Raw genomic sequence first — 12,614 nt, 5'->3', positions numbered from 1 at the left:
TGTTTGTTTATAGTCCCATGTGGTCCCATATAGTCCCTCCTGTTTAAAAGCACAGGACATCATGAGTTTCTTCTTTCCCATCCTCCTCTTCCTCACCTCCTCCTTCCCCTGATTTTTTCTGACAGTGTACTCTGTCTTTTCTGGGCTGCCTCTGCATGCCTCTGGGGCACAGAATATTAAGATAAACTTAGCAACAGCTAGTCGGGTCACACTGCAGACCCTTATAGAGAGAAAGGGAGAACGAACAAGCTCTGCTTGTGCCAGAGAAAAGGCAGGTAAATCAGGTCAGCTTTAACAAGGAAGCACACCATCTCACATGAAAGAGGTAAAGGTTGTGCTACGCTCAGTGTCTAATGTTTTTGCTGCAGGTGGATGTGTGTGTGTGTGTGTGTGTGTGTGTGTGTGCAAGGTGTCACGTGTGCCACCACTTTATCAGCCCCTTCAGCTCAAGTGTTTGTGGTAGCTACAGCGGACATCTCCTCCACAACATTACACTGCCACCACAGAAGATATGTCCCACACTGAGCTTATTTTTCTCTGCATTTCCAATCTAACATGGTTAATTATCATTCCATCTCATGTTACAGGTTCCTACTGTTATTCCTTGCCTCCTACTGTGGTTTTGTCACCATAGCAATGAAAGCCACCTGCCCACGCTTGCTGTTAAAAACCATGGCTTCATGTAATAAAACTGAAAAATGTTCTCTGTGATATTACAGCTTACATTATCATCAATTAGAAATTGTTACCTTATTATTCACTACTGTAAAAGTAAGTTACTTTATTCAGTGCTATATTTAGAACAGGCATAGAGCCAGAACTGGTACAAATATCCTGTGGCCAAAAATACAGAGGATATCCCTGTAGGAAGCAGCAACACAATGTTTTCCTGGAAACAATGCTCCAACAGGAAGTGATTTATAACACAAATATGGAAACTCTGATAAGATGTGTGATGCCTTGTTGCCAGATGTGTTACATACATTTTTTTTTAAAACCGTTTCTGTAGTTTGAATTTTTAAATCAACCTTGTATGATAACAGTGCTGCAATTTTAGACACAGACAGAGACCAGCACCTTTTAGTTATGATAAATGATTTTCTGAGGTAGGCAATCTGGCTGAAAGACTGAGAAGCACTGATGGCAGAGGAGAGAGAGAGAGAGAGAGAGAGAGAGAGAGAGAGAGGCTTCAATCTGTGGCCAGGCCTCAGGTCATGTTGTGCTCTGATGACTAGCTCTGCTCCCTCCCCTCCCCAAGGTGACCCTGCTCTGTGATGATACAGCAAGGAGAATAAAAATGGCCAAATTACACTAGTTATATAATAAATTTGCCACAGTCCTTATTCTTCTTTATAGGATTAGAGCATATTACAGCTATACTCACAGGACTAACATGGGGGATACTGCAGGAGGAGGGTACATGCAGACAATCCATACAGTCACAACTGTAATAAAACTAGTTGTTAGTGTTTGATTCCAGTCAAGTTTGCATCCTAAATCATCTCCACCAACCTGCCTCTATTAGTTATCTTCTGCCTGACTTTGACTGTTGCCATAGAGACCAGGGGCAGAAAAAAAATACATTGACATGCTCACTGCCATCCCTGATCTTTGTGCAGTGGGGTCATGTGGTACATATGAGAGACAAGCAGGCGGACAGAGAAGGCAGACAGAGGGAAGATGCCAGGGCAGTGTGTCACCACCGGCTGGTCAGTAATCTGCCGACACCTGGGACCACACACACAAAAGAGAGTGTAGCAGAATAAAGGCCAAGTCTGTGAGTTTGCGGTGGCTTCTGGCATTAACAGCACAGTTTTTTTCTTTGTAATTGATGTGACTCAGAAAGCTGTGTACATTCCACCATGGCTGTCTCAGCTGGGCGTCAACAGGGCTGATAACTGGACTGCAGACACAATGAGAAAAACCAGACTGAAACTGAGACAGGAGGGGGTGTGGACGAGTGCAGGCAGGTAGATGGTGGGGCTTTATTTCTACATGTGGAGATGAATGTTGGCCATAATTATGAAAAACTTTTTCAGGTTCTGTCAATCGTGCTGTGTCTGACAAGACCAAAATGATAAAGATGAGGTTGATTAAGTATTCCATTAAATATCTTTGGTTATTATTTATTAGGGACAATATGAAATGCAGCAGAGATGATCGGCTCATTAGCAGCACACAATCCCTTTTGAAATCAATCTTAACAAGCCACTGAAATACATCTATATTTTCTTTTATTGTTCTTTTTGTGTACTGTTAGATGATAAGCTTGTTTTCTTGGACTGGACTTGTTGTGTGTACAGTACAGTCCACCACATTAACACCCAGCTCTGCCCTCGTCATGGTGATGAATACAGGCTCCTTCCCTCTCATGGTGCGATTGCTGTGAATGCTTTTTAAGCAGCTGACAGGCAGGCGTCTCCATGGTTACCAGTGGCACGCCAACGTTTTACAAGTGCAGAGGATTTGCAGTGAGGAGAGTTACATGGGAGCATGTGTGTGATATGATGAGGAGGAGGAGGAGGAGGAGGAGGTTCACATCATGCAGGGGAGGTTTCCTGTTTCCTCCCCTGCATGATGTGGAGTGTCTGTCCATTCTCCATGTCTGTGTTTGTCTACGCATTTTTAAATAGTATTTTTTTTTCTTGCTGCCTCTGTTCACATGGAGACAAAAAGATTAATCAACTGGCAGCACATTATCTTGTAGGCGTAGCCTATATGATAATAAATCTTTTTGCTTTGAGTTGGACACAAACAGATCAATACCACCGTCCTCGCCTCACACTCATCAAGATGAAAGATTGAAGAAGAAGAGGAAGAAGATGAGAGAGGAAGAGGGGGGTGGGGGTGGGTGAGGAGAGAAGCAGAGAGCAGGAGCAAACCTCAACAGGGGAATGAAAATGGTAAAATATTCATGAGAAAGAGAGAGAGAGAGAGAGAGAGAGGAGACCAGAAACGGAAAGAGACAAAGAGTCAGACATGGAGCAGCTCCTAGTGTGTGTGTGTGTGTGTGTGTGTGAGAAAAAGCCAGCATTATCCCTAATAAGAGGCCTCCCAGCTAAGAGGCCTCTTATCAAACGCTGCCTTTTATCTGCAGCGTCAGTTACAACCCGCTGCTTATTTCCATAGACGAGAGCTTCTAAACACTGTCCTACAGGAGGACATTTGCATACAAATAGAGGGGTCAGAACAGGCTGACAGCATATAAAGCCTCCTTTAGCTGAGCGGAGTGTGTGTGTGTGTGTGTGAGACACAGGCAAGTTAAAACAAATCTCTGAAAATTATGTGATGGAAAATGCGGTATAAATGAATGTTATACAACCTGTTTCTATATGAACAGACTGAAAGGAGTGGATTGGATTACAGGATGGTTGGTATATGCTGCCCTCTTCTGGCCTTTAGCTAACACTGCTGCTGTAAATATTGCCTGTAAAGACAGGGAGGTGAGCTTACTGCACTGAAGGGATTTTCTATTAAGTTATACATAATTCATTCGTGCAAGCAAAACAAGCCAAGCCAGTCAAACATACTGTTGCAGCACAGATCAATATAACATTTTACAGTGAGTCGCTGTCTCCTCCTCCCTTTTTCTCCTTGTGTGTCTGCTTGTAGAAACAGGTATGTGTGTTGTGTGGGAGAAGAGACTGAATAACAAACTTCATTAAGCTCACTTAATTCTTAATTCTCTCACAAAATCCTGCTCTTGCATCTCCACTCCTCCAGAAGTCTTCTGTGTCTGCAGTTGTCTCCCCTTCTTCCCAGCTTCCTGCCTCACAGCCTCACCCTCACTCCGACCTCACCACAAGGTTCGCAACCACCAGTCCAGCCTGTCTAATTCATACCCAGTCTCTACTCTAAACACTTGATTTTCCACTCACTCTTCCTCCCACCTCTCTGTCTACTCTTATCCGAGCCTCTATCCTGGTTGATGCCATACTTTGTCCTATGTTTTTCTACACATTACTGCACAAAAGTCTAACCTGTATGTCCAACCTCATGGTTGGTCAATATGTCAAACACATGTTGACATTGTGCAACCGTTAAAAGCTGAAATCACAACCAAAGAGAATCAATAGTTCTTATTACAATGACATCTACCAGTTAGTCTATTTCAGCTTAGGACAGCGTGAGATTGACCAAAATACAGAGAAGAATTGTGCAAACAAACCTCTGAGATCTTCACACAAATACACACACACACACACACAGTAGAAAGAAAAAAGAAACAAAGACAGAGAGAGAGAGAGAGAGAGAGAGAAAGAGAGAGAGAGAACCTCATAGGAACACAGAAACAGAAAACCAAAGGTGACAGTTAGCCAAATCCAGCTTGTCAACTGTAGTGATTTCTCTGCTCCACCCTGGGATGGACTGAACACAGAGGTGCCGCTGGTTCGACTGGTCCCTGCATCTGTTAACAAAAGGCGTCCGTGTACAGTACAAGTGTTGTTTATGCAGGTCTTTGTTTCACACTTTGTGTGACTGCCATTAGTGTAGCCTGGCAACACGTGATGCTGAAATATCAGAAGAGGTTGAGAGTCATATAGACTCTAACACCTTATAGGGCTTCATTAAGTTAATTAAGATCAATACTGATAATATCCAGTGATTAATGAGAATATATTTATTAATCCAGTCATTATTTAGTCAACACCAGATCTACAGTTTTGGAACCTTCCATTGCATAAACCTAATAAGCACTGTTGTTATAGTGTATGGCCACTAATAAACCTTTGTGTGTGTAATGTGTTTAGGAATGTCATCATCGTTGCTCCGTGCACCTCAGGCTCAGAGCCTTGGCTCTTTTTCAAGTGAAACTACTGCTGCTCTCTGTCCGGGCATGACGTTAACTTTTTTCTTGGCTGTCTTGTCACCTGCCTCCAAACTGTTCACAATCCACCACAGAGATCCTGAGCAAAAAAACAAACCATCATTCTTAGGAATTTCATGGGGATTAACCAAAAAAAAACTCTTTTAACCATTGCTGATGGTTTTGTGAAAAGTCAGAAACAAAACAGGTGATGGAGGAGAGTGCAAATGGGTTCCAATGCACAGGATCCTTCACAAGTAAACACCAACGGCTGGCATAAGACAACAGAAACCATGCAGGTACATACATGCCCGCTGACATCCTGCTGACTGTATCCTCACAGAGAAATTAAATATGTGACTGTTTGAACGTGTGTGTGTGCGCGTGTGTGTGTATAATTTCTTTAGTGAAACGTCTCCTATGTCGCTTGTCTACAGCTCTGATCCCATGAATCCATAGTAACGGATAAGACACGTAAATTAAAGCTCGTTTTCTTCTCTCTGTTAGAAAGTAGGTGTGATGACCAGCAGTGCAACAACTTAACCAACAGGAAATACTTCTTGTCCCCACAGTGAACTTTTACTAATGACATACAGATTAACGTATGTTTCTCTTTGCAGGGAGAGGCCTTGACAGTTGTGAAAGAAAGTCACAGATCTACCTATGATAAGTCTTTACATTGTGCTTTTACAAAAAACATTAAGCCAAATCCAAATGTCTCACTATGTTGTTTTGTAACAAATCTTCCAGAAAAAAAAAACATTCTTTTGTTTCCTGCTTCCTCTTAAAGACAAATTTCAGGTTTGACAAGCAGGAAAGATTCCACTGAAGAGTCTGCGCTCGAGTCTGTTTGTGTGTGGCAGAATGCATGGAGGCCAAAGCCTCAGAACACACGGAAATCTCAGCAGTTTTTCTTTTGCCCGCTGATTGATTTTCGTTCTCTTCTGATGATAGAAGCAATTCATCCTGCAGTTAATGTTTTTTTTTGTTATCAAAGCCAGAGATGCCAGCAGAATTACTAACTCATTTTAAAGACCTGAAACACTCTTTGATCAAAACTTGGAGAATTTTAAGGAGCAGAAGGGCACAAAAAACATCCCACATCCTCTATGACACACTGAAAAGAGTTATTCATTATCCATTTTTTCAGATCTAAATACTTAACATTATATTAAAAAGAAATGCTGTGTATGTGCACTATGAATTTCCTTTTGTTATTTAGCTATTCAAAAGTAAATATTTCTTGCGATGAAAAGTGCGAGGCTGTGATTGCCGCCTGTGTAGCTCAGAATCAATCACGGCAGAAACAAAACTGGACTGGGCAGAATGGGAGGCTCAACCAGGCGACAAGTAGCAGAGCTCGTTCTGCAGTCTCCCACGCTTTCTACAACAATAACCGCCTTCACTTGGGTGTCACCTCATCCACAAACGTCTTCCAGCTCTCCAGTCTGCTGCCGCATAACACAAAATAAAATAACGCACACATTGTTGTCTGTACCTGTGTAATGAAAGGCCAGAAAGGGCACTTTGTTTGAGCAAATCTGAGAAATGTCAGACATTAGGATCTCACAGCAGCAATTTTTTTGTACCTCTTCACTAAAGCATCAGTTCAAATAAAGAAGAAACCCACAATAGGAGAGTTTTTTTTTTTGTTGCATCTGATAATATCTCACACCTGTCAACTGAAGCAGACCTGCTCACGCCTGCTTTTCTAATGAAATACTGTGTCAATGTACAATTTAAAAGCATTTTTAATAAATGTCCCTGGAACATAAACCTTAAAAATAGCATGCTGAAGTGTCAGTGATAACAGAGGAATGTCATGGACTCTGTTTGTCAGCATTCCTCAAGCAGGAACAGTCTGCCGCCTGTTAAAGTCTCACGCACTTCTAACTGACTGTAGAAACAAAGCAGGGGTTAAGGTGTCACATTTTCGTTTTTATCATTGAAACTTAGCACGCAGGTTGCATTAAACAAGCAGGAAGCTGGATTCAGCAGAATTGAATCAAATCAAGTTGAGGTCTTGATCATTCATTACTGTGAGATGAAATGGAGATAAAATTAACTCGTTCGAGTTGCAATAAAGTTCGCTACTAGTGTTATGAACATAGTTAGCATCAGCTGATATTTGTGTGTTTTTGAGTTAATTATCCACAAAGAGGAATGTGTGTATTTTATCTATGGTTAAATAAGGTTAAATGAAGAAGAATAACAACAATAATGTAAAATTTCTTTTGTCGAAAAATGAAATTTCTTTGAGCAACTTTTAACTCCGTCCCTTGTGCCATAAACTGCATAAACATCATTATGTAACTTAATAACGGCCTCTTTAATCAGACTGAATGGTCAGTAATATCCACAGCTCAGGGCTAAAACATTATAATGTTGTGAAGAAAAACACACACAAACACTTCATCCACTTATCTGTGTTGGTGGTGTGTGCTTCTGCCTCTCGTCTCCCTAAAGGATGATGAAGGAACAGAACAGTTATTAGCGATCATCAAAAATGTAGAAACATAAGAATTATTGATCAGGGTAAATAGTATAGAGATAAATGTATACTTATCTTTCGCAGCCCTGCTTGCTGAAAGAAAGAAAGAAAATGAGATGGTTATCAATGAGGTGAACATAACAACACATCCGTGAATATGTGCTAATAAAATACAGAATGTTCTGTAAATATGAACTTATCTTTAGAAGAAGAGGGCTCACTGTACATGCTGGCTGTCTCTCTGGGTCTGTCGCTTGTTTCCTGTTCTCTACAAGACAAATAATAAAAAAAGACCATTAATAATGTGACATTGATGTGTGTAGAGAATATGAAAACATCACAGATGAACGGATACTTATCTTTTTGAAGAAGAGGGCTCTCCATGCATCCTGACTGCTTTTCTTCTGGTCTTCACGTCTCCTCTCTTTCTGAAAGACAAATGTCAGACAGACAAAACTTTGTTTGGTAGAACTTCTTGTAAACTATGTAAAATAATAAACATTAGTCTTGATAATCATAACTCACAATGCAGATGGTGTCTCCTCCTCAGCCCCCTCTTCTTCTTCTTCTTCTTCCTCTGCCTCTTCTCCTCTTCCCTAGAAACAAAGTGCAGAAACACAAAGGAAACAGTTAATACATTTTCTGGAACTATGGTCGCCATCTTGGCTCATCACTGTCAATGTTAAAGAGAATCTGTCTGTCTCACCATCGCGGATGAACCCAGAGGTGATCAGGAACTTCTCCTGGGGAGACTCCATCCCTCACTGCAGACGATGAAGACGATGATCTCTGGAAATCTCTGAAGACAGCTCTCAGATGAACAGCACTTGCTCTGGACGTTGGTGATAGATGCGCTTCAGTCTGTAGCTTGGGTGCGAATAAAGTTAAGAAAATGTGGCCTGCTACTTATAGGAACCAATATTATGTTTAAATGCTAAGTAATTTAAATAAGTGTCAGTGTGTGTTTTTTTTTACATTGAGACACTTTAGTGAGAATTATACGTTTTAAATAAAAAAAGTAGTGTTGAGGAATATATATATATATTTATAGCCTATTATATATATATATATTATTAATAATAGGAAGAATAATACAGAAGGAAGGAGAAAGAGGACTCAAAGAAAAGAAAGAAGGAGGCTCAAAACAAAAGAGATAACTGATAAAAAATTACATAAAATAAGAAATAGAAATGTTGTCTTTGGTGCTTGTCTGATTTCCAAATATGTTACTGTTTGTGTGAATGGATCAATGATGGACATTAGCTTAAACACTTCATGAAGTTTGGTCCATTTCATTGTCTGTTTCATTGTATTAGTTTAGTGGTAAATTTGCCACATCCAATATGGCGGTCATGCTGACATGCTGCAGTGATGGGCCAACCTGTTCAATGCGGCGTCTAGGTCTATATGTCTATGGTAGCAGCAAGGTGAAAACTGGTGTACGAATACAGCGTGGACATTATGTCCTGAACCCTTCTTTTTAGATCTGAGGGAGAAAGGTTAGAGACAGCATTAAAAACAACTGCTGAGGGAGTTTTTTTATACTCAAACATTACCTCAAATCCCATTTTGGGGGAAAAAAAGTCTTTATACAAGTCAAATGGGAGTCATTATTAAAACAATCCTAGTATCAGCCATAATTAATCTAACCAAAATGTTAGGACTACATAATTTTGACAAAATACTGATCATATGGGTACGAGTGAGAACAGAATGCAAGAATATTACTGTTTATTGAACAACACTGAAATGTAAACACTGAGAGTCAGCAGCAGTAAAAACAGAAGCCAGAACTGCACAGCACTAATGGCTGAAAACAACACAATCTGGACAATACCTTTGTAAATAAGAGTCTCTCTCACCAATGCATGCACCACTGAACGTGTTCTGATCTTTTTATCTAGTTTCTTTCAGGTACTTTAGCTTATTATTATGAACTACGTCCAGAATCAAAGTCTTGTTGTGAGGTGATGATTAAAGAGTAGACCTTTATTCTTATACATTGCAACACTCTGCTGTAATGTTGCATTGATTCAGCTCGGTTTTCTTCTTCGTACATGATAAACTACAACATGTGAAATGCTGGGACACAAATACTTGAACAAGTAGAGATTCAGTCTCTGTGTAAATACATGAGGGATGCAAGCCAATCATGTTCTACTGGTATACATCACATTATTAGTGTCATTTTGTAAAGGTCGCCTCATAATCACCTTTTTACATGGCTGTTTTGTAAATGAGAGAATGGAAGTTATTATTTCTCATTGCTTCTAATGTCATGTATGTAAATTTGTCACCTGCCAGTCATCATTGCGGAGGTGTGGGATCCCTGTGCGGAACATTTAAATGCCTCTAGAGAGGACACATGGAAAGACACAGGTGGACAAGTGGACTCTTCCTGTAGAAACGAATCCCGAATCCCATAACACCACAAAACAAAAAAAACACTAACCTCCTTCCTTCAGGGTGTGTGTGTGTTTAAGTTTGTGTGTGTGTGTGTTTGCGTGTGTGTTTGTGTGTGTGTGTGCGCACGCATGTGTGTGTGTGTGTGTGTGTGTGTGTGCATGCGGGTGTGCTGTGCCCTCAGTTCTGTTGTTTTTACTGTAATCAGTGTGAGACAATGTGATACCATCTAAGTCCAGCCTCAGCAAAACACACACTCTCTGTCACACTCTACAACTCTAAATGAAAACTCTTCTAAAGTCAGAAAGGTCCCACCGGATCAGTATATATATAAGAGCAAAAATAAACCACAAGTAATCAGTTATACAGGTGTGATGACAATCCCACAATGTCAATAAAATAGTATGTGGATCAGAGCCATCTGTCACTGTGGTGCAGATGTAAACAGATTGAAGTCCACAAATCCTCCACAAATTCAAATGCCCTCTGTGTGTGCACATGTGACCCACAACAGCATGGCAATGATCTTATAACACATAACAACACTGTGTCATTGTTTACATAGACCCAGTCACTGTTTAGCCAACTTTACCACCAGCTCCAAACTGAACGGATGCCCTGCAGTGCCACAAACAGACCTCAGCACAGTTAGAAGTACTGCTAGCTCAGACAAGTGTTCGCATGCTGCAGAAGTAAGGGGAGAATTTGCATCTCATTTCCATTCTAGTTATATGCCTGTAGTAATGCAGGATGTGTGTGTGTGTGTATGGGGGGGGGTGGACAGAGGTAAAAGCAAATTGACTTCTAGGATGAGGGTGGTGTCAGAAGAGTGATGGAAGAGGAAACAGACAGGGGCGATGAAAAGCAGCAGTCGTTGGAAACTGTTGGGAGCCGCTCCATGTGTGTCCAGGGGACAGCTTGTATAGTGCGCCGACAAACATGTCTGCTTGTGGCTGTCTCTTTCAAACAGTCTTAGGAGATCATGTTTTTGCTTCAGGCTATATAACAACCAGCGGGCCTGGCCTGGTGCGTGAGCACTGCTGCTGAACAACAGACTTTCATTAAAGAGTGGAGAGCTTGATGTATTTTCTCTGAGAAGGATTATTTAACTCTTAAACTCACCTTCTAGTCGGAGTTGGAGAACCTGCAAAAAGCGCTCCATCAGTATGATATAAAGATTACACTGTTTTAACTGATACATTTATCTACAGGCAGGCATTGTAGCTAACAGAGAGAGAACCAAGTTTACTCTACTTACTTCATTCACTGTATTACAGGTCTTTGTATGTTGTATTATGACATATTATGACTATTCATGGGTCTGTCCTGGTGGCTTTTAAGTTAATGTACCTAAGTAAAATGTATTTTTTCATTTGACACTTAGCAGAGTAGAACATAGGATAAAATACTTGCGTAAAGTAGCCTGTTTTTTTTTAAATAAATAAACAGTTAGGTGACAAGAAGATAGCTAGATATTTCTTCATCTTATGTGAGAACAGACTCGCTGTCCCACCTAGTGGTGCAAAGTGGTATTATGCGAGAATAAGGACCAGTAGCTATCTTCTGTAAAAACGTAGTACAATCAATCAATATTTTGTGGTTAAATTGTGAACATTTTTAAAAATAAATACATAGATAAAATAAAACATATTATGTCTTTATCTGTTAGTCATGTTATCATGTGTTATGAGGGGAAAAAACAGCGTCGGTTTAACTTATACATAATGACAGACATAGTGATTCTCTCTTTGAGCATTTTAGCTTGAGTTTTAATATTTTAAGCCTTTCAGAATATGTCGGCGCATTCATTTGGGACTTCTACTTGAGTTGCTTTGTACATCCTCCACAGCCCTGACTGTTCCTTCCACTTCACGAGAGTATCTCAGCAGATCTTTTCTCAGGCCTGATCTCATGCTTTGATCCGTATGCTCTGCTTTCCTTTGTCTGTTTCACCTATATGTGCTCTGTCGAGTCAGCATCAACCATCAGCAGCACAGCCACATATTCCCAGCTCCCACACACACACACACACACACACACACCCTTGTATCCCTCCCTCACTGTATTATCCTATGTCCTCAGTGCAAACACAAACAAGCTCCAGGAGAAGCAGGTGTCCCTCCACTGGGATAGATAAACAGTAAACCAGGATCCAGGAGCAGGAGGTTGTGCGTGTGTGTGTGTGTGTGTGTGTGTGTGTGTGTGTGTGTGAAAGAGAGAGAGGCATGTAGGGGGGGGGAGGGTATGTGTTGGGGTGGGGTGGGTAATACTGTTAGTTTCTACCTAAGTGTTTGTGTAAAGACAAACTTTGAATATTGCTGATAGCATCTAAGTGAGCCCCTCTCTGCCTCCGACAAAGCTGTTTGTTTTCACTCAGTGTTTCTTTTTATCTCATCACTTTTACAGTCAGCCCACAGTCGACAGTATTATGCAGCAAAGTAAATGTACAGTGGTGCAGAGCACATCAAATAGATGTGACTTCCACATCCAGTGTCAGTTGTGCTTAATGCATCTATTTTAAGCTGCAGGATGCTGTCAATACTCAACCGTTGAGAGTACCCCCCCCTTTCCCTCTCCCCCCCCACCCCCCCTTCCGCCTTCCTGCTTTGGTTGCATCGTCATTTCATTTGCACGCTTTTGATGATTCTGAGGGGAGTTTCAGGACAAAAAAATTTGCCTGTTTCTTACCTGCAGCTGTGTGCAGGCTGATGCTAATCTGTGCTCCAGGAGATTGTAAACAACTTTCTGTGTGTCATTACCCAGGTAGCATGGCGATGATGTTATCAAAGGTCCACTTTCAGTTAAACAGAAGGACAAAAGTGGCCCACAGACATGAGACCGGGTCTCTTGTTGCTATTTTATTTAGAATACCCTGTTCACTGAACCTCCAATATGAATTCAAAATCATCTATC

Source organism: Parambassis ranga, chromosome 22, assembly GCF_900634625.1.
Source record: "Parambassis ranga chromosome 22, fParRan2.1, whole genome shotgun sequence".
NCBI classification, from domain to species: Eukaryota; Metazoa; Chordata; class Actinopteri; family Ambassidae; genus Parambassis; species Parambassis ranga.
This window is presented reverse-complemented; position numbering follows the sequence as displayed.